The sequence below is a fragment of the Vidua chalybeata genome, chromosome 6 (assembly GCF_026979565.1).
Source record: "Vidua chalybeata isolate OUT-0048 chromosome 6, bVidCha1 merged haplotype, whole genome shotgun sequence".
NCBI lineage: Eukaryota > Metazoa > Chordata > Aves > Passeriformes > Viduidae > Vidua > Vidua chalybeata.
The window spans coordinates 45,147,248-45,170,440 of NC_071535.1; the positions used below are offsets into that span (position 1 = coordinate 45,147,248).

At 46.2% G+C, this 23,193-nt stretch overlaps 1 protein-coding gene and 1 long non-coding RNA gene across 3 annotated transcripts in view; one reads left to right on the plus strand and one right to left on the minus strand.

The window, feature by feature from the left end:
- Positions 1-14,622, minus strand: part of HRAS (HRas proto-oncogene, GTPase) — a 39,807-nt gene extending 25,185 nt beyond the window's left edge. For both annotated transcript variants that reach the window (XM_053946988.1, XM_053946989.1), the window contains exon 1: positions 14,262-14,622. The gene's annotated coding sequence lies outside the window, so the exon portion shown is untranslated. The remainder of the gene's footprint in view (positions 1-14,261) is intronic.
- Positions 14,623-15,965: 1,343 nt separating this feature from the next.
- On the plus strand, positions 15,966-19,232 carry LOC128790339 (uncharacterized). The gene is made up of 3 exons (XR_008431706.1): positions 15,966-16,521; positions 17,352-17,409; positions 18,167-19,232. It is a non-coding gene; the product is annotated as an uncharacterized LOC128790339 (long non-coding RNA).
- The last annotated feature ends 3,961 nt before the right edge of the window (positions 19,233-23,193 follow it).

Sequence of the window (23,193 nt, forward strand, 5' to 3'; positions counted from 1 at the left end):
AGGCTGATTAGGCTCTAGGATTTACCATTATTGCCTTCCACCTGTAGACTTAAGATTAGGACAGAGAGGGTGAAGACCTGCATTGAAGGAAAATATATTGTAGGTTAGTGTTTCTTGCCCAAATTGAGAGTTTTCATAAAGAAACTGGTCCAAGTGGTGGCTGCCATTCCACAGGCTTCATTTTCCCTTACTTCCTCAGTTTTGATCAAACTCAGGACATACTCCTGTCAACTCCATGTCAACTCCAACAGGAAATCTGAATTTAGCTAACAGTAAAAACCCTGATCAGATATAAAAGTTCATGTAGCTGGCCTTTTTTTCCTCCCTTTAAGTGGCTGCATGGTCATAAGGCAACACCAGTGTGACTGGCCAAGGTCACTGTGAAACACATAGCCAATGGCCCAGGCTGAGTTTTATAGGGTGACAACTCCTCCACACCACTTCAGGCAAGTGTTTTATTCTTTATCCTACAAGTATACACTTTAAGCTAGTGTTTTATTCTTTATTCTACAGCCCCAAAAGGAATTGTTACTTTTGCAGAACAATACAAAACAAATGCAAGTTTAGACAGTATTCTGAAAAACACAATGAACATGGACTTCATGAAGTTCACTCAAAGGTTTTCCACTGTACCTAAACATGAAGTGTGCTCTCTAGGTCTAAACTAGACACCTTCTTTTAAACCCATGGAGGCAATTTACCCTCTAAAGTAGCCACTTTTCATCCAGCAGCTCAGAAGAGAACATGCAAGAGATCTCCGTGAGCTGTGTGGGTGCCTGACACAGCTGTGACAAGCACACTTCATACAGCCCTCTAAAGATAAGGCTGCCATAGCTAAACGAGGTAGAGAAAAGGTATATACTTGAAACAGGTTCTCATTCCTTTGACAGCATCCCATGGTGTGAACTTTGTTGCTCTTGCATGGTCTGGAGCAAAGCAAGGACTCGCATCTCCCAGCCACCACAAGTGAGTGTGGGAATGCAGTGGGAAAGAAGGATCCTGCCACTCAGTTGGGCTGGCATCCCCTCCAGCCAGACCAGGCTGGCAGGCTGGGTACCCACAGTACCACGTATTGTCTGTGCCTTGCTTGCAGCAGCTGCAGCGCCAGCAGACAAAAGCTCCCACAACCTCTCCAAAGCTGAATTTGCAGCAACACGTTGCTCCTTAAGGAAAAAACCACAACATGCTCTTTTCAAAGTAGCCACCTGGTGAAGAACAACAACACAGAGGAAAAAAAAATACAAATCACTTAGCACCACTTCCCTTTCTTTCTCTCACACACAGTTGAGAAGCTTATATTAATTGCAAAGCATGAGAATCTGAACAAACACCCTCCTTGGGCAACGAGGGCCAACCCAGGAAAATATTCGCATCTATGGGATGTGCAAGTTGTGCAACCAGCAAAATATCACGATAGATAAGGCAGGGACCTTTCATTAGGATCTACATAAACTTGAAATTCTGTATTGCTGACTTAGGCTAAGACAATCTACTTTGGTTTTCTCTCCCTTGCTTTAGCCTTCGCAAGGGAAGTAATACCAGCCAAATTCACATCCAGTCTGAAGCTACTAGACAGAATTTGCAGAGCTGAATCAAAAACCAAAGCAGCCTTTGGTGGACTACCAGAGGGAACTGTGTTTCCTGAGATGGGAGTTCTTTTTCCACCCTAAAGGTAAAATCTTAAGGAAGTTCTTGGTGCAATAAGGTTAGGGTCTAGGTGGACACAAAAGGCAACTTGATGGTATTACACAATTTCCCATGCCCAAGGCTTGATATGGCCTTGTCTGCCTAGATTTGATTACATTTATATGTTATTAGAGAGTTAGGAAAATTAGTTATAAGGTCATATAGTTACAAAACCTTTGTGAAAGGGATGGATGGATCCTGGTTTCTCCCGCCAGCTTTCAAAGACCCATACGTGCACTGGTCCAACCAGGAGAGCAAACAGCTGAGTGACACTGCTGCACATCTTCCAGAGACCTATAAACCATCTCCTGTTGACAAGGCAACCAGCCTGCTGTCAGTGGCAAAAATTAACAAGTAAAAAGTACTGTTTTGTGACAGTGCATCCGGCCAGCAGCAGGATGATGCCAGCTAAAGGCCAGCCCTAAGCACGTACCTAGGATGCATGGGAGCTGCAGGGACCTGATGCTGTGCCAGGTGCCTCCCTATTGGGACACTCTTCAAACACTGTCAGCTGTTTACTGTACCAAAGGTCATAGGGAAAGGACAGCAAGGAAAGTATCAGAGAAAAAACATATGGTAACTACAAGCCCTAATATACCTTCCTCACTGGATTGAAAGTTTCATGAGGGTTTTCATACTTGCCCTCTCCGTTCCCTAGAAGCACAAAATGAAAAGTACAATAGCCTGTGGTGGACACATGTAGCTAGGAAAGACAGCAGGGAGAAATCAGATGCATTGTGAAATGAGGAAAATACACATATAATGGAGTATAAGGTATTTCTTCGCCTTTTTCTGTAGCACAGTATGTATTTCCCACCTAGGACCAGCCAGAAATTTCACCCCTAACAGACTTCCCGCTATTGTAAAGTTTGAAGCGACTGCAGTGCACACACTACACAGACTCTCTAGAGCACCATTTTATGGGTATCTGAAGTGATGGGAATTACAGCATGAGTATCAACAACAAACAAAATTGGGATATAAAACTGACTCTTTCTTCAGGGATGTAGCACTGAATCATGCTGACAACACAGACATGAGATGGAGGGTAAAGACTAGCATGGCACCGTCCCCTACTGAGCAGTCTTGCAACCAGCTGTTGGCACAGGGACTCAGGGGCTGAGTCCAAGCTCTGTGGGCTCTTGCTGTGGGCAGGCTTCTCACTCCCAGAATGCCCAGTATACTGCATTTTTGCCACTGGGCTAATTCTTTCCCAGCAAAAGGCATGATGGAACAAGTGCTCCAATTCAAAGGGGAAACTCAGCCAGTCAAGAAAATCCTCCCCAGGCTATAAGGCTTTATTCCTTTCAGTTGGCTCAACTTCATTTTTCTAGCTCCTTCAAGAACAGCTCTAGGTCTCCTCCAACCTGCTTTCTGCAGACCATGCCAGGGTCTTCAGAGAAACCATAAAGGTTCAGGTCAAACAGGATACAATTTACAGAAACTTATTCCATCATCTCCAAAGCCACAGTATGGCATGTAGCAGTGCTTCAGTGTTAGGAAAAAGGCTCTTTTTTCCCCTAACAGAAAGAGTTTTACCCAGCAATCCTAGAACACCCAGACGTGCAGCCCTTTTTGAGGCACTGGAGGGCTCCTGCTGCTATCACCTGCTGGTTTGCAATCTGAAGTCCCCATGCCATTGTTTCAGCTCTAGATATAGAGGTCTCATGTTTTTCCCCACTCCAACACAGTACCTGTTTGGGCACATGCAGGAGGTCAGGAGCTCCTGAGAAGTACCCGAGTAAGCCCTGACCTATGTTAGCAGGTACTTGGCCTCAGTATGAAAGGATGAACCAAGGACAAAACTGTTCCATTCATACCTACACTTTCTGCCTTCACTTGGTTAAAATATCCCTTGGTCCAGAGCTAGGACAGGATTGGAGCTCTGTCCTAGGAGCACCTCTGAGAGGTGTTTAACTCAGTCTTCCAGTTGCTGTCTGGATGACACCCCTCTCCTCCACTCTTGGCCAGCAAGGAATCAAAGTGAAGGATAGCTTCTTACCAAAGGAAGATGAACATGCTTACCAGATCAGACAGCAAAAGACAGACCACATTCAACAGTCTTGCCTCCTTTTTGTGCTACCCCAGCAAGCTCAGTGCAGCTAGTCAAGGTGAGGCTCATCTCACCTACAGCACAGTTATGTCCACAAGAGCCTATCATCAACACCCTCTCTAACATCAATGAGCAGAGACAGGCACAGTCTGTCTGATCTGTTTCAGGTATCCACCTGCATTACAATGAGGTGGAAGTGCTCATTTCCTCTGCTGCCTGTCTAGGGGGACTGAGGGGCTGGGATGTTAGATGCCAACATCTGGATAGGGGAATTGCACCCTGACGTTCCCCATCTTACCATTACTTTGCTGGTAAGCTTTTCAGAGAGCGACTATCTCACCCTGCACCTAACACAAAAGCACTTCAGTCCCTAAGGCCCGAGGGTAACACTACACTTGAAGTGGGAGATGAGAGACCCAAGCTCTTAAGTGCTCACAATCAAGAAAACTTCACAACACCTTCCCTGTGATGATGTTCCAAGTGGATCCAAATAATTTTGGGGAATGGCTGAAGAGAAGGCAGAGCTGCAGGTCTCAGCCTGCCTCTGTGTTAGCAGGTGAAGAAAGGAGAACATCCCAGGCACCAAACACTTTGTACTGTGAGAACCCAGAGAGCCTGCAAGGCTCACTTTGTGCCCATCAAGAGATCCACCATGACAGGCAGGGAAGGATGAACACATGCAGCAGGGGCTAGGTCAAGGACATGGGAGAGGACTGCCATTTCTTCTAGGAGAGAGACTTGGATTTACAGGCCAGCCTTGAAGACTCTCCTCCTTTTCATTACTTCTGATATACAATCCTTTGGAGCAGGCAACACAGGAGCTTGATGCAGACAACTGCAAAATAACAAGTCTAGGGGAAGGAAGTCAAAGCAGATGGCACATGTTAAATGGAGCGGTCATGCTACTGGGCTGGCCAGGGGAGAGATGGAGGAGGTATTCTGAGACCTGTGAAGCTGTCAGCCCTCATGCTACAGAAAACAATAAAATCAAGCTCAGACAGGGATTGCAGGCAGAATAATTTCCCTGATAACATGATGCATGGGGGATAAGTTGCTACAAAGGGCCCTCAAATCAAATGGGGAAAAAAAGCAAGCATGGAAGAGACTGCACAACATTCACCCATGGTGGGAGTGAACTGAAGGGCTCAGAAGAAAATGAGAAGTTTAACTCAGCTCCCTGAAAGGGTGACTTACTGTTGGCAAAGCTTTTTCTTTTACCCCTGCATTCAGTTGTCACCAAGCTCATAGGTTCCTACCTCAGATTTTAAACATTATCTCTTTGTATTCTAATCCAAATAGTATTTGCTCCAAATGTCCCAGGAGAGCAAGCCATGCTGAGAAAGTGTGCCTGCTGATTGTCCACCTCCCTGCAGCAGCTGCCAGTTACATCCCAGTTCCACAACACAACCCATTTGATTATTTTGGTCTGTTCAGGTGATAGTATTCTTTTTTCTTTTTCTCCTCCTCTGGGATTTCTTCCAAAATTGCTCTAAGCTGCAGATTGAATAAACTAATTCCAGGTGGAGACATTTTGAAACAAAGGAGATGAAAACCTGAACTGACCTGAGAGATGCTGCACTGCCTACCAGCCCAGCCACTGCAATCAATAGAGTTCAATCAACTTCAGGTGAACCTGAACAAGATCTCACAACCCTGTTGCAATACAATTGCAGCGCTTGCCAAAAAAGCATGTACTTAGTAGCCTGCTCTGAGAAAGCCCAGCCCTCCCCTAGGCACTCAGCTTCCCACCTCTTCACAAGGAGCACACTTCAGATAAGCAACTCTATACATCTTTTTTTTCTTTCAACTGTACATCTTCCACTAAAATTCAGGAGGGCTTTCTTCAGCCTTCTCAAGAGCATCCTTGTTCTCCCTTTCCAAGGCAATTGCCTTGTTTTTTCTTTAAAACAGTAGAAATTGTAAGCCAGTTTTCACAGCTCAGTTTGCATCCATGAATTGGTAACTACAAAATCCAGCTAGCTGGCCTGAGCCTTTACAAATCCCCTGCAGGGACCTGTACCTTATGGGCTGTAATCTTCCCCTATTTCATCTCTAAAGCTGGCTAGTACCAGAGGCTCTCCCCTACCACCTCCCTCAGAGAATCACCACCAAAACCTTGCTGCCACAGCAAGGACTCAGCAACAACTGTCCTGTTTAGATTATTTGAACAGGCTACAGCCCCATTAGAATCAAAGGAGGAAGACTAACCTAAATCCCAGGAATTACACCTCTGCATGGGTGGTTTCATCTCAGCAGCTTCCCTTTGCTCACCTCCCATCCTGAACAGGTTTATCATCCACTCCACGGTTGCTCTGAATTACCCCAGAGGTGAGCATATTTCAGCAACAAATTAAACTGTCACAATACATTCTTTTCTACATTGTTTTTTAAAACACATGAGCCCTGGCTGCCAGAGATTTGTTTTGGAAAGATTAGATTAGCTGCCTCGGAAACTGCTTTGTAAAAAAAAGTAAAGGGTTTTTGCTTCTTGAAGAAATCCACCTCCCCGCTCCCCTCCCCCCCCCACCCCAGGAAGTTTGTTTTATTTTTTAACCTTAAAAATTTGGTCAATTAACTACACCTTGTTTTTCAGATCTTTCCACAAAAAGTGCCTCAGTGCAGATGACCAATAGGGAGATTGCTTATTTTGCAATCATCTGCCAGCAACACAAATAAAGATCCTAAAGCCCTCTGATTTTTAAAACAATCCACATCCAGGGGGCCCCAGCATTTCTATTCAACTGACCAAATCTTCTTACTGTTTTGCCAGCTCATAACAAGACAGTCAGTTTTACCAGGGGATGTCTATCCATTTCTTAGGACACAAGCCCCACTTACAGCCTGGAAGACTGACATGCAAAGGACTGCCATCCCAGCCCTCCACTCACGTCACTTCTAAGACCAGACACCTAAAATATTAAAATACCAGTTAAGACAGCCTTGCTTGAAATGATAAAAGGAAACAAACCCCCACCTTCTCAGGGCACATTGTGAAAAGAAAACACCTCCCTCATCAGAGAATCAGCGTAGCAACATGTCAATAGCTGGGTGCTGAATCTTCTGACACTCATCAGTTACCAAAGGAAATGGGAAGCTGACCTTGCAGTCAAAGTGCCAGACTAGGACAAAAATTTCTGTTCTCAGCTCTTCTCTAGGCTCCTCCTGTTAATGTGAATGTTCATTCCCCAGATCCCAGCTGTAAAAGGGGTTGTAATAATGTGTCTCCTCTCCCTGCCCGGTGCCCCAGCTATAGGCACAGGTAGATAGTTGGCAATTTTTCACTTTCTAGCAGATACGAGGGGCAGCCAAGCCTGGGCACTTCATAGATTGGAAAAGGGTGGCTGCTTGAGATATACACCACAGAGGAAGAGGAACAGCAGAGGTATAAACTGATGTCTACTGAACACAGACTAATGTGTTCATCACAGAAGTAATGTGAAGCAGAGGACATCTTGTTCAGCCCGAGATAATCAGGTGCAGTAATTGTGGGGATTGGACGACTATAATCTGCTCATGAATCAGAGATTTCCAGCCTCATCCATCTACCTCCCTGCTCTGCCACAGACCTCGTGAGACCCTGCACATGTTCCTGTAACTATGAGCCACATCAGGACATAGTCACAGTTTCTGTGGAAAAGCAGAGGCTGAAGCACTTTTCCAGGTCTAGATCCGACTCTCTCACACCTGTTTCCTACCTCCACCATGGTCATGGTAGTAATTTCTTGTATCTTGTATTGAGAATCAATACCTTGATATTTGGAAATTATAAGGACCACCAGAATAGCTACAGAGCCATCAGCTGCAACTGAGTACGGAAGAATGGAGGAGATGCAGCTGTACTGTTAGAAGAGAGAGTACATCTGACTCTTAACACTTCAGTACAGCCACCACACAGCCCAGGAGAATAACGAGGCAGAAAGTGAAGCAGGGATTTGTATGCACTTCGTCATCCATCATCAGCTATGCTGACTCCCAGACGGGAGGTGACACCAACCAGCACAGTGATATCCTCCCCCTGCCTAGCCCCCAGCACTTATCCTCACCCTGCCTCCCACAACAGCGGAGCAAGAAGCCAGCACATGCCTGTCAAAGCAGGTCAGGGAGCAGACCACTCACCCAAGACTGCCTGTGTGGAAAGTGGGACAAGCCCTCCAGAAAAGCCAACTGGCCTCTTACAATGTCTTGCAAATCAGGAAAAGGCTGGAGAAACAAGACTGGGAGAAACCTTGCATGACCAAGGTTATATTGTAAGGTTATGTATTCATCCTCTGCACGCAAGGGGGGTAAGCAAGGGGTGTGCATGCACACACCAGGCAGGAGGTACCTCCTGCTTTCACCAGCATTTGCTAGGTTTGCATTCTACAAAGCAGAGTTGTGCTATTCACAGCAGGAGTCTAGCAGAGTGGGACACAAAAGGAGCCATTGCATCTACAGACAGAAATCCAAGGGGAGACAATGAAAAAAAATAATCACAGAATTAGCATACAGACAAGCCAGGATCAGTCCCATACAAGAAGCAGTGATGTTTTATTTACTTAACATAATCAACTACTGTTTTATCTATTTATCATGCCAACTAAAGCCTGGTTTCTCAAACCCAGCCTTTTCCCAGAGAATGAATTCCAGTCCCTCACATAATATTAAGCCCCTGACAACCAATGCAAAGCCATCAGCAGGGAAGGAGCATGACTGCTACAATCACTACAGAAACAGAGGACCTAATGCCACACCAGGAATACTGCTCTGGCTCCTGAAGTGGCTATCTGGGGTGGGATGGAATCCATCATTTGCAGGCTCCAAATTTATACATTCAAGCTTATTCTCTTCACATGGTTTGAAGCAGGCTGAATAGAGCTGGATGTAAGCCACAATTGCTGAAGATAGCACGGAGTGTCAGAGCGCTCAACGTGATCCTGGAGCAGGCCGACACGGTGGCTGCCTGTTACCCAAAAAACTGCTGATGAACAGAGCTCAGTTCTCAGCAAGCCTCTAAACAAGATCCCAGCTTGCCTCAGGCACAAGCACTTGCTGGCCAGACCTTGGAGATTTTTTCACTGGTTTGCCTTTCTCAGGGAATATGGCCCTATGCACTTCCACTACCAGCCAGCCATGCCTCAGCTCAGCCATGACCAGCAGGAAAGCCAACGCACCACTCTGCAAAGCAGCACACTCCACAATGGCTTTTTCCATTGATCTCCTCCTCGCTTCTCTCTCTGCAGAGCCTCACCCAGGGAGAACAGGGCAGCCTGGAGCAGCCCCCACTGTGCACACCTGCATGCCTCATTTCACTCCTACTCCCTGGCTTTTTAGATCTTGCTCCTCCTCTTCTCCCAGTAAGAGCACGACATCCTCTTCATTTCACAGGCCACAGCTTCTCCTTCACATATGCTGTTCTCTCAAGGATGCCAAACAAGTAGAAGACGTACAGGCATCTTCCCAGATTCGTCAAGTTATTGCTCCCACACACACATTTAAACTCAGCTCCACCAGCTCTTGAATTTAACTTGCATATGAGCAGTCTGATCTATAATAAATGTAGCTACACAAAAGGAAAAATCCTCTTAAAGTTTGGCCCACAGCACTATACAAGTACCTGGGCTGCCACTGCCTCTGCATTATCAGAGTGCCTCACCCAGGGCATCCTACCCCTTCAGCAGATAACCAGCAAATATCCAGCCTATCTGCTAGGTAAGTATCCCTCCTAAAGAAAAGTCCAGTGAGATAAGCAACCAGCTTAGCCAAGACCAGAATGGGGGGGGGGGGGGGGGGGTCAGGACTCCCCAGTTCACAGTTCTGTGGCTTTAACCACAAAGTCATCTTTCAGCACAGAGATCAGCTGTTCCAAGAGCCCACACTGCTGCCAGATGGGCACCACAGGCAGGTCATGCATTAAGACAGTAAGCATGGAAAGACTATTCTCTCTGCAGGCATTCAGGTCAGTCAGCACCACACAAAGGAAGCTATAAAACCATACCTCACTGGTGAGAAGTTGGTAACAGGGTTTTGGTTTTACTGAGCCAGTCATTAAACAGTGCTGGTCCCACATTACAGAGAAATAGGTACCAACACACAGAATAATCCAGATCATCCTGAAGTATTTACCTCTGGATAGCTGTAATTATAAACCAAACATCATCAGTTTCTCTCTCTCCCTGCAGTAAATAATTAACTGCAAAAGAATATTCCTCTTGGCTCCATCCTCCCCAATCAATTCTGCTTTGCAACAATGTGCTGCCTGGATTGCTCACTGTGTCAGTGCACCCGAGTACTCCCCAAAGCCCCTTGGAAGACAGAGGAGAGGTGGAACTGTTCAATTCAGTACAGCACAGACCTTTCCTTCAGGGTACAAGGGGGCATTGTGGTATAACTCCCAGTACTTCAAGTAGTCAGCTATGACATACACAGTTTAGCTCATACACTGCTGCAACATCACCGCAACTGTCAGCAGAGGCGAATCACGCACTCTGAGCACTCCCATCACACTCCTCTGGACTGCCTGAGCTTTATTGCCAAGGCAGAGCAAATTTCCTCCCCTGAAAGACAAGGTTTTCTATTCCTTTCATTGTTTCATTGTTTTTGAATTATCCTCCCCATCCCTAGATTTCATCTAGGAGTAAAAAAACAAACAAACAAAAAAAACCACCACCACAAAACAAACCAAGTCTTCTTTGTAACAGAAACTTCATTTCTTAAGAGACTTTCATTTTTGAATACTAGATCAAAGCTGAATATTGTGACTGCTCAGTCATGCACTATAACCTGCACAATGACCTGTTCACCTCTTGCAACCTACCCTCATCAACCTGCATTTCATACAGACTTTGCAAGTAATGGGTAAACCAGAAAACGTCCAGAGCACTCCTTCCTTTTGCCCTACTGAAAGACACCTCCTGGCTGTAAAGTCAGTGGGGAGGAAAGATGATACCGGGAGGAAAGCAAAACTGCCCGGCAGGAAGGCTGGGCTTGGTCAGACAGCAGATGGAAGCAGGTTGCATACAGATACACAACCAGGTAACAACACAAGGGCTGCCATTTGATCCTGTTTGCTTTCTTAAGATACAAAGTCAAATTCACTTTTGAAAGAGGCATAAGGAAAAGACAAGAAAATATGAGAGCCGGGGAAAACCTCCAGAACTGCAGGAACACCCTTCCTGCAACAGCCAGAAAACACGGGGAGAGGCAGAGAAGCATTACCACCAAGCAAACATCTTCATACTCACACACAATCTGCATTCAGTTTTACATTTTTATGCATTTAAACACGTACCAGATTTAGTTCAGTTGACTATTAAGTGCTCAATAAAAAAACTCCACCAGGAAGGTTGAGAAAAAAAGGAAAAAAGGCTAATTTAGACTCAAAAAGCATAGAAAGAGAGGTTCAAGAAAGAGACATAAGAAAGAATGGAAGGAAAACCATGACACAAAAGAGATAAATGAAACAGATACAAGAGACAGTTCAGGAAAAGATCAACCATGCAAAAATGGAATGAAAACTGGAAGGGAAAGATAAGAGAATGAGGAACATGCCATAACAGATCAGTTGAACAGCAGTTGGCAGATAGATAATTTATTTAATCTCATCCGTATTTGTCAAATAATTTGTTTGATTAACACTATTTTGTGGTCTTCAGCCAGGTATAAAGCTGATCAAATATCATGTCATAAATATATTATTAGATTAATACAAGTAAAATTCAAATACATACAACTTTTTTCATCTGCTGCTTAATAAGCTCTGGTTCTAAGTTTACAGTTCAAAAATGTTAAAATAGAAAGCTGGGGATAAATTACAAATAAAGATTACTTGAAGCAAAACCATTTTGCTTTTCCTAGACTGACAAAAACACAGTATATTGTATAACTCATCTTGAGAGACAGAAGAGAATCACCACCCTCCCACAAGGAATCCCTCTTTATAGGCAGTACTTTTTGTCTTGTTTTTATTTTGTTGAATGTTTCCCCAATATTCAACTTTTCTACTCCATAAAGGTTTTTCACCCCAAGAAATCCCGGTGAGCTCCAAGGGCAGCCTAACAGAAAGGTAAATTTGAGGTGCACTGGTTGTAGGAGGGAAGGCAGTGGGAGCCATATCCAGCCTTGAAGCAAATACTTATGTTTGAGCTGAGCTTTGCTCCTCTTAAAGGGAAGTCAGGTGAAAGATGGATAAGGATACCTCAGGATCTCTACTCTCACAGGGAAAAGTCTCCCACATTATCAGCAGCCTTCTCCAAACCTCCCTGGGAGAACCAGGAAAATAAAAGGGTCACTTGGGAATTTTTCAGCCTGTTTTTATCTCCCTCCCCCAAGGCAATAGCAAGGTCCCCTTGAGAATCGTCAGACTATGGGGTGGAAGCCATCAAAGCTAGAGCATCTCCACAGGCATGACGGCAGGGCTGCCAGGGAGCCCTGGGAAGCAGAAGCAGGCTCAGTAAGGAAAACGTGGCCATGGCTTTCTAGGCCAACATCAGAGGAACATGAGGCTACTCCCACTGCTGTTCTACCTTCACCACTGGCAGCAGCCAAGAATCAAACTCACCACAGGAGAGAGCCACAAGAAGGGCAACACCATGGGGCTGGAGAAGTGTCCCTCAGGTCGTAAGTCCTCTTTAAATATCTCAGCAATATCCCAAACTGAGATAATTATTGCTAATTACAAGATCATTTTTATGTAAACATGAAGGGTATTACCACGCATACTTCATCTCTTTTTAATTAAAAGAAGTAAGAGGTTTGCTGAAATAAAAAAAAGACATGCTGACTGCTCCCACCAAAAGCAGACTCTTCTGCAGTGATAACACCCATCAGCTTCCAGACCCACTGAGAAGACTGAACAGGGAAATCAATCAGCATCAGCCCCCCCAGTGCTGAAATAAAGCAGTTGGCCCATTATTAATCACACAGGAAAAACATTTTATGAGGAGAAGGAAACGACCAGACACACAGAGGGGTTATACACATGGATTCAGACATGGCTGTCTTAAAAACACTTGGGAAAATCACACAAATCACCAGCTGTAGAATTAAAATACTTCAGAGCTGTGAAGGATAAACACATCAACAATTCTGACTACAGCAACTCTAGCTGAACCCACACCAAATCTCATGTGCTTTCCTTCATTCAAAACCAGTTCCTGCTCCAAGCTCCACATCCTACCCATGCCAACCACACTGAAGTACATCATGACACAGCCTCACCAGGAGTTCATACCCTTTCTGCATTTCAAAGACCCACCCAGGAGCAACTTGCATATCACAGGCTACAAGCGATATGACGATCCAACTTAGGACACTGAAATAGTCAATGGCTTGACTTGCCATGCAATCGCTTAACAAGCCATTCCTGCTCCACAGTCCTGTTTCCAGCTGTCCTAAGCATTTCTCCAGCAACTCCAGAGTTCACCAGTCCACTCTGACTTCTCATCATCTCTTTTGTCTCCAGGCTCGCTCCACTACTTGAGGCAATTTAAAACACACTCCCAGTCAGGACCTGTATGGGCCAAGCGAGCCATCAGATGCACCTTCACTTGGGGTGAAGACACTGCAGCCCCGGACGCCGTGATACCCTTTGCAGGGCAGCAGGGTGCAGGAAGCCTCGGCACGCTGCAGAGCCCCGGCGGTGAGTGTTCCTAGGAGGGAGTGAGGGAGGGAGGGAGGCGGGAGGTGTCACCAGCTCCGCAGAGCCGCATGCTCGCAGAATGGGGGACCTCGCTCACTTGCTCACAGCTGCACACAAATACCTGCACCTCCGCCACCTGCCTGCGCCCTCCGCGCCTCGCTCCGGGCCTGGCGACGCCTGGCACCGCCATGGAGCTGGCCTCTCCTGGGGGTGTCAGAGCCCAGTAGAGAGCCCTGCTTTGGCCAAGAGTGGGGAGTCTGGTGCTCCCTCTTTGAAGCATCACAGGAGCCACAGTGAGGGATGCAAAGGGATGAGTGAAGACGGGTGCAGTGGGCTGCAAACTGGGGGCGCGAAGAAGAGGAGATGAACACGGCTGCAGCTAAAGGACACGGAGGGGCGCGGGACGGCAAGGGAGGGAAGGAAAAACGGCTGCAGCTTGGGAGAAGGAGGACAGGCGGAGTGCACAGTGGGTGCAGAAAGAGGGCAGGGAATGGAGGGCAGAGAGCATGGAGGGCATAGGGGGTACAGAAGCTGCGGCTTGGTGGTACCCCACCACGCTCCCACCCCGGCGGCCTGCCGGGGCTCGGGTCGCAGGCAGCGCCCAGGCAGCAGAGTCATGGCGCGGCCAGGCGAGCTGGTGGGTGGCCGCCACCGCCCCCAACACCCCGGGTCCTGCCACCGCCCACCGGGCCGAGGGTCCGTCCCCTTTCACCGCCGCCCCGGGCACGGTGGGGACAGCCCCAGCACAGTGGGGGTACGAACTTGGCGGCGGGGAAAACAGCCCCGCTAACAGGTGGCAGCGGCGCTGCCGACCCGTCCCCGCCGAGCCGGTGGGCGCTGCCCCTGCGCGACGGCGCGTCCCACCCACCCCGACCCAGCGCCAGCCCGCTCCCGGCGGTCACTCACCGGCTCGCCCACCCCGCCGGCCGGGATGCGCGTCCTGGAGAGCGGAGCGCGGAAGTTTAAAGCCGGATAACAGTATTCGCTTTTGCCCTTCCAGGAAAAACCAAACTAAACGAGGCGCCCCCCCAGGCGGGCGAAACCTCGCTCCGCTTCTCCCCGCCGGGGGCTTCAGCCGCGCGTCGGCCCGGCGGCGAGGGGAAGTTTCCACCGTGGTGGTGGAGGGGCCCCCGGCGTGCCGCGCCCGCCCCGCATTGGCACGGGGCGCCGGGGCGCTGTGTCGCCGCCGCGCCCGGACAATGTGCGTGCGGGGAGAGCGGGAGCGGAGCGGGAGCGCGCCCCGCCGGCGGCCGCGGCACACGCCCAGCCCGCGCCCCGCCCTCCCGCCGCTCGGCGCCCGCCCGCCGCCCCTGATTGGCGGCCCCCGCCGCCTCCGCCCTCCGGGTGGGCCGCGCCGCCTGTCAGTCTCCGCCACCGCCCGCCCGCCCGCCGCGGCCCGGCCGCGGGGCGGTCTCTGGGGCGGCGGCGGTAGCTGCTGGGGGGGGCGGTTACTGCCTCTCCCCGGCGGGTGAGCCCTGCCGCCTCCGCTCCCTGCGCCCCGGGAGCCACCGGGATCGCGTCCTTTCCCCTCCGGGACCCGTCTGCGCTTCCCGCCCAGCGGCGGCCCCGCCGTAGGAGCGCCCCGCACCCGAGGGGAGGGGAAGGCCTGGCGGCTGCCGCTCCCGCAGCCCGCCCTTCCCCGCGGGACTGGCCTGGGCTGCGCTGCCTTTGTCGGCGCCCTGCGGAGGCGTTCTGGGGAGGCGGACCAGAGACCCCTGAAATGTAGCGTTGATTGCCAGTCACAGTCCTGCCTGATAATGCGATGCGCTAAACTCGGCTCACAGGGTGCATTTATCTGGCCCCTGGAAATGCCTAGAAAAATAGATGACTCCAAATTATTCAAGTGCAATTAAGGCCACAAAGGAAAAGACACCTGAATTGACTCTGTATAAGGCAGATGGCGTTCGGTTAGGCTTAGCAGCAGAGATAAGCACTGTCTGAGCAGAATTACTGCAATTTCAGATGAAGGTCCAAGCGTGTCGAAAGGCTCGTCTGCTCCTATTTGGGTGCCACAAGGAGCACCGCTGAAGCAGAGCTAGTAAATATGATGGACTCAAGCTTCATGTCCTGAAATCGGGTCTGTCAATGCAGTGCTTCCCATTCTGCCACACTACACCAGACATTTTCTACTCTGGGCACTGTGATTCCCCTATTACTATTTGGAAACTGGATAGGGGATTGCATACTCACTGTATTTTCCAGCAGCTTGCAGAAGTAATCAAGCTTTGATGCAGAATATAATGCCAAATGAAGTAGGCACTCCTGGTGCTGGAAAAGCACTGTTCTCTCTGACATATGTTTCAAGCACACTTTCACAATTTATTTTTTGCATCAGAAAAGTATCTAGTAATCTGAAAATCAATCTAAAAACCATTGTTCTAGATACTACGTTTGACACATAATAAAAAGAAAGCTCATGCCCTGCAGAGCTTTGTATCAAGAGCAGATGAAACACATTCTAAGAATACCCGTTGTGAGAGTTGTGCAGGTTTTCTCAGGTCTCACAAACATGTTGCACCAGCACAAACAAACCTGCCAGAGCACTTTTCCAAAAACCAGCATGCAAACAGACAGGTCCAAACAAAAAGGCTGAAGCTTTAGCCTACCTCGAAACTCTTCCCTTGCTTCTAACAAGCCCTCCTGACTCTGAATGACCTCTCAGTTCTCCACAGAAGCGAGGGCCGCAGCTCATGGAAAGCCAGCATCTCTCCCGAGCGAGCCAAGGGCAGAGCAGCAGCACACACAAAGGTGATGGGTTCCTCCACAGGCAGCCACACGCACGCACCGTGCGCCGCCTCTCCGGGCTACCTGTCTCGTCTTGTTTTAGCCGTTTCTAATGAGCAGGCAGGGTACTGGAGCATGCAGAAATCTTGCTTTTTGAAGCACCCTGAAAACAGGCTTGTATTTTTTTGGTACCTTGGTGGCCCAGAGGAACTTGTCAGGGAGCAAGCACCAAATAGGCAGTAAAATAGGCACAGCTATGGGGGAACCTCAGTTTCATGCTTCTTGGGCTTCTCAGTGACCTACAAGAACCAAGAAACACCAGAAGAGACTGAAACTGCCTCTCTCTTGCTCATTCTTCAGTGCCAGATCACATCAGGCTGTAAGATACCTGAGGACTATTTGTTTGCAGACTGCTGGAAGACAGAGAGGGAGTCACCTATTGGTGAGTCATAAGCACACATACGCAGAGGGGTGATGGCACAGACTTGCAAAGACACAGAGAGTGATAATAGCTTAAAAGTGTCTTCTTTCCCCTTCTGCTTTTTGATAAAAAAGCAAAATACTGGGACTAGATCCTCAGCTGTGGCAAAGCAAAGTAACTCCATTGCTTTTGTCAGAGCACAGATTAACATTTTCTGAGGTCATAGCCCATTCTATTTGTAAAAATTTGTTCTTCCTGAGCAGATTATTCCTTCCTTTCTCTAAATTTAATTATTGAAAAATGTCTGGCTTGCAGTGCTCTAACTGTTGTGAGCCTTGCTTGACAGGAAAGGAAGGCTAACCTAGTACTGTCATGCAGGGCAATGAAAAGGAAAGTGAAAGCATCTTAGATCCTTACTGCCACAGTAAAACTCCAAAAACAAAACATGCAGTGGAGTTGAAATACCTTCAGTTCCCATACCTTCAATTTTTTGATTGTTTTCACCAAATGTAGCTTGCAATTGTAAGGCCATAACTCATCGACATGCTTATCCTGTCATGGCTTTTTGTACATTCTAAATTCAGTTTGTAAAGGTACGTTACTGATTTTTGTAGGTGCTGTGACCCAAAACTAACTCCTTGATATTTTCACTCCCTCTTTGACTTCTGTAAGAGGGGAATTGTAGACAAGACATAAACTTAGCTATGTGACATACAGACATGCCAAGAGCTTAGTGAGCAACTAAACTTCGTCATCAGCTACAGATCAAGGCTACATTTTTAAAATTAGAGTATTTTTTGGTGTGATTTTTACTAGAAACCTTAGTTGATTTATTTTTTCTTTCTCCCTAGTAAAAAACTCAAAAGAACATGAAAAGGTCTTCTTGTGATCATCAAAATCATCAGCAAAGTAGGTAACAGTAATTTTTTAGCTTCACAAGGACACATACTTAAATACATCCAGATATCCACCATATAATTTTGATATACTAGAGGGTTTATTAGTTCTCAGCAGACACAGAGAGTAGATTAGTGGTGTCAGTTGCTATTGTTGTTCTGGGTCTCCTATTGTCACCATATCTACAAGTTCACCTGACTTTTAATCACGCAGATTGCTTTCTGGTTCTTTCCATGGCTTTTGAGTTCGCCCTAGTCTATTTTCCTGGATGCACACTTTTTCTGTGTAACTGAAACTTTATTGGAAGGTGTTTGCAAGGAAGGCTCTGTCAGTGTGCTCCCTTTAACAATGTTTCTGAGAGCATACTGAGAAAAGCAGAGATCTCTGTGAGTTTTGCTTCCCCATTGCACCATATTCTTCATGACTTTTTAATTTAATCTTCCTGACGATACACTAGACTCAAGAAACCTGCAAGTCCTTTTCTCATACTGGGATGTTTTCTTGCTCATCTCTCCCTGAGCTTAGAGGATGAGTAGTGTCATGGCAGAAAGCAAACTGATAAGCAATCTACTTTTTAAATTTCTATCTTTCTAGGGAATGCAAATTGTTTCCTTGTAGTATCTGACAGAGTAACACAAGTAACTTGCCATGGCAACCAGCTTATGGAACAGAAAAAAAATATATCATTACAAGGTGCTTTATTACTATAACAGGGAAAGAAGCTGAGACCTTATCAGTTTTGTTCACTTGTGTGTCATGTATCTTCTAGGTAGCAGAACCTGTCAGTAGAAGTTTGTGTTCGATTCAGTGCAAGTCATCTGCCTTGTGAGCCTATCTGATACTTGGATCAAAGCTGAACTGCAGTCAGAAGGAAAGAAGGAAGTGTTCAGAAGAATTGAAACGAGGCTGGATTCTCAGAAACACAAAGACAAATCCATTTCCTCAGCAAGCTGATGCAACTCTGAAGATGCCAGTAAGGGATGAACCAATTCTGAAATTAATTTGGCTTGCATTCTCTGACAGTCTCCATTATTTTACTGTCCTCCTTTATTCTTTTTTAAGTTAAGTAAGTCTGCAGATCTGTAAGTATTTTGGATTTGCTTGGGACAAAGGATGGAACAGACTTGCAAAGTCTGTCTTCAAACCCATTCTGGGAAGGACAGACTCATTGCCACTCAGCCTGCTTGGGTTAGTGAGTGAATTTAGAAATGGCAAAGGCAATCAGCTGAGGGCAGAGAGGGGAAACCATCATAGTTACCACTTTGGGAGGAAATAAAAGCCGAGTTTGTTAGCTCAGAGGAGGACAGTTTTGAAAATTCCTGTTTGCGCACAGAGGCCAGCAGAGCTACCCTGTGTTGAGGATAGGCTCATTTGTACATCTGGAGTGGGTCTTGGGTATGCTTTACTCTGGAGCTGGAAAGGATGTCTTCTGTGGCACATATTTGAAAACTGAAAGACAAGCTGAAAGTTTCTTAATCCATTGACTACTGATTTGAGCCACAAGTAACACAGCTCCAACTGTGTGATGGACTGAAGTGTATGCTCCCCCTTCTATTTTAAAAACACTCTCTCTGAATTAAAATTTATGCTGTTCATGCACTAGTACTAATGCTTGAGAAATAGTGGCCAGCTTTCTGAGCTGCCTAGCTGAATTCACAGATAAAATTCTCGTGACTCATGGACAATTCTCTTCTAGCTTCCTGGTGAGGTTGTAGAGAAAATACTGCTAGATTACTAACCCTAACAATAGCATGACTTGGAAAGAAGCCTTTGAAAATAAACTCTTAATGTATCAAATAAATCTATGTGAGATGCAAAGCTAGAGTTCACTCTTCACAATGAATTCTTGTACTGTGAGTGACTGACTATAAAAAGACTTGGGAAAAATCTGAGTCTCCTGCAACACAAAGAAACCATGAGATAAATGAAAGTCATCTCAAAGGAACCATGCTAAAACTGTTCAACACTATAATTTAACACAGTCTCCTAGAGACTGGGAAAAGTCAGTGGGCTTATCCTTACAGCAGGTTGTACCAAGAGAGAGCCACAAGAGACATCACAAGTATTAAATGCCACAAGTGTGTACTGTCATCTCAAGGACCTGGTAATCTTGGAGATACCTAAGATTTGGAAGCAGCAGTCCAACTGCAAAGGTTTTTTAAGATTGACACTGAACTGGAAAGATCTCCTGGAATAATCAATTAACAAAAGAAAACCACTGAATTAATTAATCAGTCATCAATAAATCAATGAAATCTTCCTCTATATCATCTCCAAAGACATGACATTGCTTCAGATGACCTAAGCAGTGAATGGGACCACTTTGTTTTTAATCCCCAAAATAATGGCATTAATATTGGATTAAATTCTACTAAATAAGTGTGCTCAGGCTTCTTTCAACCAAACCATTTGAAATGCTGCAGAAGATTCTCATTGAGCAGAGCAAAGTTGTCACTTCTGGAGGGTTATCTGATCCAGGACAAGATCTTTCTTATGATGGATTTCCTTTTTGAAATAAGCAAGGCAGCATCTTGCCAAGTACCTGGCCCAAGCCCCACCAAAACTAGAGAGAGAAAAGATTCCTGTTGACTGAAATAAATTTTGCTAACAGTTGGATTTGGTCAATTTTGAACTGAGAATAGAAACTTGCAGAGAAGATGCTCTGGAATCACAGAAATGAAAGGCTTTGTAATCAGAGCTTAGAAGTGGAAGGAGATTCATATTCCATAATTTAAAAATACAGCCAGCTGCTGATTCCTTTTTTTGCTATTAAAAACCTCACAACCCAAACACACACACACAGAGAAGACATAATTCAAAGACTGGTCATTTCCCAGTCAGCCTCCTTGTAGAGACACTGTGGGAATGAGCAGCTATATCACATCTCCCTAGATATGGTATGCAATGCTTGATAAGATGAGGCCCTCTGAGTGGATAATGGGATGGTTGGACTTCAGATTCTGCTGTGTGGGGTGAGCAGGGGGGAGAGATGAGATAAGGGTTTGATCTCTGGGTATTTACAAGCAGTGTGGCTTTCTACAAGTGCCTGCTAGTTTCAGTCTGATCTGAAGTACACTGCCCTCTGCAGTGTCCTGTTTGTTCCTGTGGGTGTTTGCTTAAGCCCCCAGCAAATGTTCTTTTTGGCTATTTGTGCTTTTTCCAGGGAGTTGTAGCTGATCATGTGGTGAAGCTGGAGCCTGAGTTACTTAGAAATGACAATGATTCTTTAATGAAATGCCCCCACCTCATCAAAAGTTGCCAGGGTTGCTGAGGTCCTGTGTCTCCTTCCACTCTCTGCTGAGCCTGCCAGCATAGATCAGCAAGGGTCACCTACAGTAGGAGGCCTGGTAATGCAGAAATCTGCAAGTTGGGAGCCACACTGATTTTCCTGGCAGTGGCTTGCTGGCATATGTACAGGAGCTTTTGTTAGCTGTCAGCCTGAATGGAATGTCAATCATTCCCTTGGAGCCTGATCTTCAGATCACTGCAGTCTGAGAGGGCTTTTGCCTTCATCTTCATACAGTAGTAACTCTGGTCTGTGGAAGCTGGAACCCTTATTTTTTGTTAAGAAGCCTTTGTGATATTTAGTCCCCATGTGATTTTCTTTTTCTAACTCTACAGAAAAGTTTGAACCCTTTGCAACTGATATGCTACCGGGTTTTTTATGGGACAGTTTGGATCACTTACCATGCTCTGGGTCATCTGTCACTTTTGCTGGCAGTTGCCAGATTTCCAGAGTTGCTAGGGGATGTCTTGTGCTCTATATAATTTCTGTATTCACTGATGTGCAACAGATTTATCTGTGTAGTTCAAGGCCTCTCTCTACCAGATGAGCTTGTACTGAAATCTCAGACCATCCCACACGTTCTCCTGGAGAAGACGCTAAGATTATTGGTATTCTTTTTAAAATAGTCTTCTTCTTCATCAGCTAATGCTGATTTTCTTCCCCTCAGCATCAAAGAACAATTGCTAACTACATCTCTTTCTTGCAGAAATTTCAAAGCAGTGTTGCACAGCATGATTGAGGCATGCACACATGGTAGAACTAGATAGAATTAAAGACATTTGTGTTTATCCAGTTAAACTACTGGTTCCTTTTCCTTTGACTGTTTTTTATTATACTGGCCACTCATTGTCTCTAACCCTGCCATGCAGCCCTCCTTATAATCATCATGCTCAAGCTGCTGAGCCTTTTCTTCTCTTCTCTTAAGCCTCTCACTAAATTCTAGTTTTCCTTCTACTGTAAGGAGATGCCCTGGGCCTTGGTTCCTACCTGTGCAAGCAAGTAAAGCTGATGTGAAGCAGAAATGCAATGCAATGCAATGCAATGCAATGCAATGCAATGCAATGCAATAAAATAAAATAAAATAAAATAAAATAAAATAAAATAAAATAAATTCACCCTGTAGACTGGAAAGGAGGCTAGAATCCAGCCTTCCCAGCATCTCTCTGCTTCTTAGTGTTCCTAACACACCAGTGTATGCTCTATTCCTAACCAACCTTAGTAAAGTTTGCTTATCTGGTCCCTTTCCATTATGGACAGTTGTTTTCCTCTGTGGCAGCCTCTTCCTGATGCTCTTGTACAGTGTTTCCAGCTCCCCCTCCATCTCTCTCTGTGATTACCTCAAATACACGCTCTGCAGTAACCAAGTCCATAGGTGACCTCAGCCTTGACGTTATTTATAGCAGAGGTAGACACTGTCCTGCAGTGCAGCTGCTCATTGTCAGAGCTAAAGATCCTGAGTTACAGAGCTCTCTGGGAGCTTATGGTGGCAGCAGTATTCCCACATCAAGTGAGATCCAGGTTAGATATTGAAAGGTTTCCTTGGCAGTTAGGCTCTGCTCTTGTGTCACTATCCTATCTAGGCTGTCCTGAGCGATCCCTAGTAAAGGTGAGGGCATAGCCCTCTCACACAAATGCCTTCAAGAGCAGCACAGGGCTAGAAATCATCCCTTCAGTCAGAGATGTGACATAGTTGACCTCTCCAGGGTATAGAAATACCTGTTTCACACAGATTCTCTTCTTGCTGGCAGTTACCCCTTTCCTTATTACAGAACTTTCCCACACTGAAGCCATAAAGTCGACCACAGCATCTTGGGGTTTTTGTCTGCAGTTTGGTCATCCCCTTTCCTCTGCTGTTTCTCCATCAGTGAAGGTGAAAAGCAGAAGAGGACCTGCAGTCACTTGCATCTTGCAGGACTGGTGCAGGTCCATTTCATGTTTCTAGGTAACATTTCAGGCAAATGTTCATGAGTTCAGCAGTGGTGTGACTGTGTGTGTGTGTGTGTGTGTGTGTGTGTGTGTGTGTGTGTATTTGCAAATCACTCAGATACTCTCTGAGGGTTTTCAGGGGGCCAACACTAAAGATTTCAGAAGTCAGACCTCTTGCAAGATTCCTAAGCTGAGATGCCCAAAGCAACATATTGCAAATTTCTTCTCTGGTTTCAGATTCACGACTTTGTGTTTCCCACTTTCAGTCAGCAGACTTCAGTTGGGGAAATACTGAGGTTAACGTACGAAAACACTGATCACAAATGTTACATGAATCCAAGTGATTGATGGAATTTCAGCCATTGACCATCATAGCTTGTGTTAATCTCCAGATATTGTATTAACACTGAGCGATTTCCCAGTTCTCATTAGCAATATGCTTTCATGGGAGTAGGTGTTAGCTGTGTTTTCCCTTCAGTGAGCTGTTTAATCATTGGAGCTTACTAGCAGTGGGATCTGGGGGACTTAGGTGATCACAAAGTGAATTTAGAGTAAAACAATGCCCTCCCTCTGGCTTCTCTGGG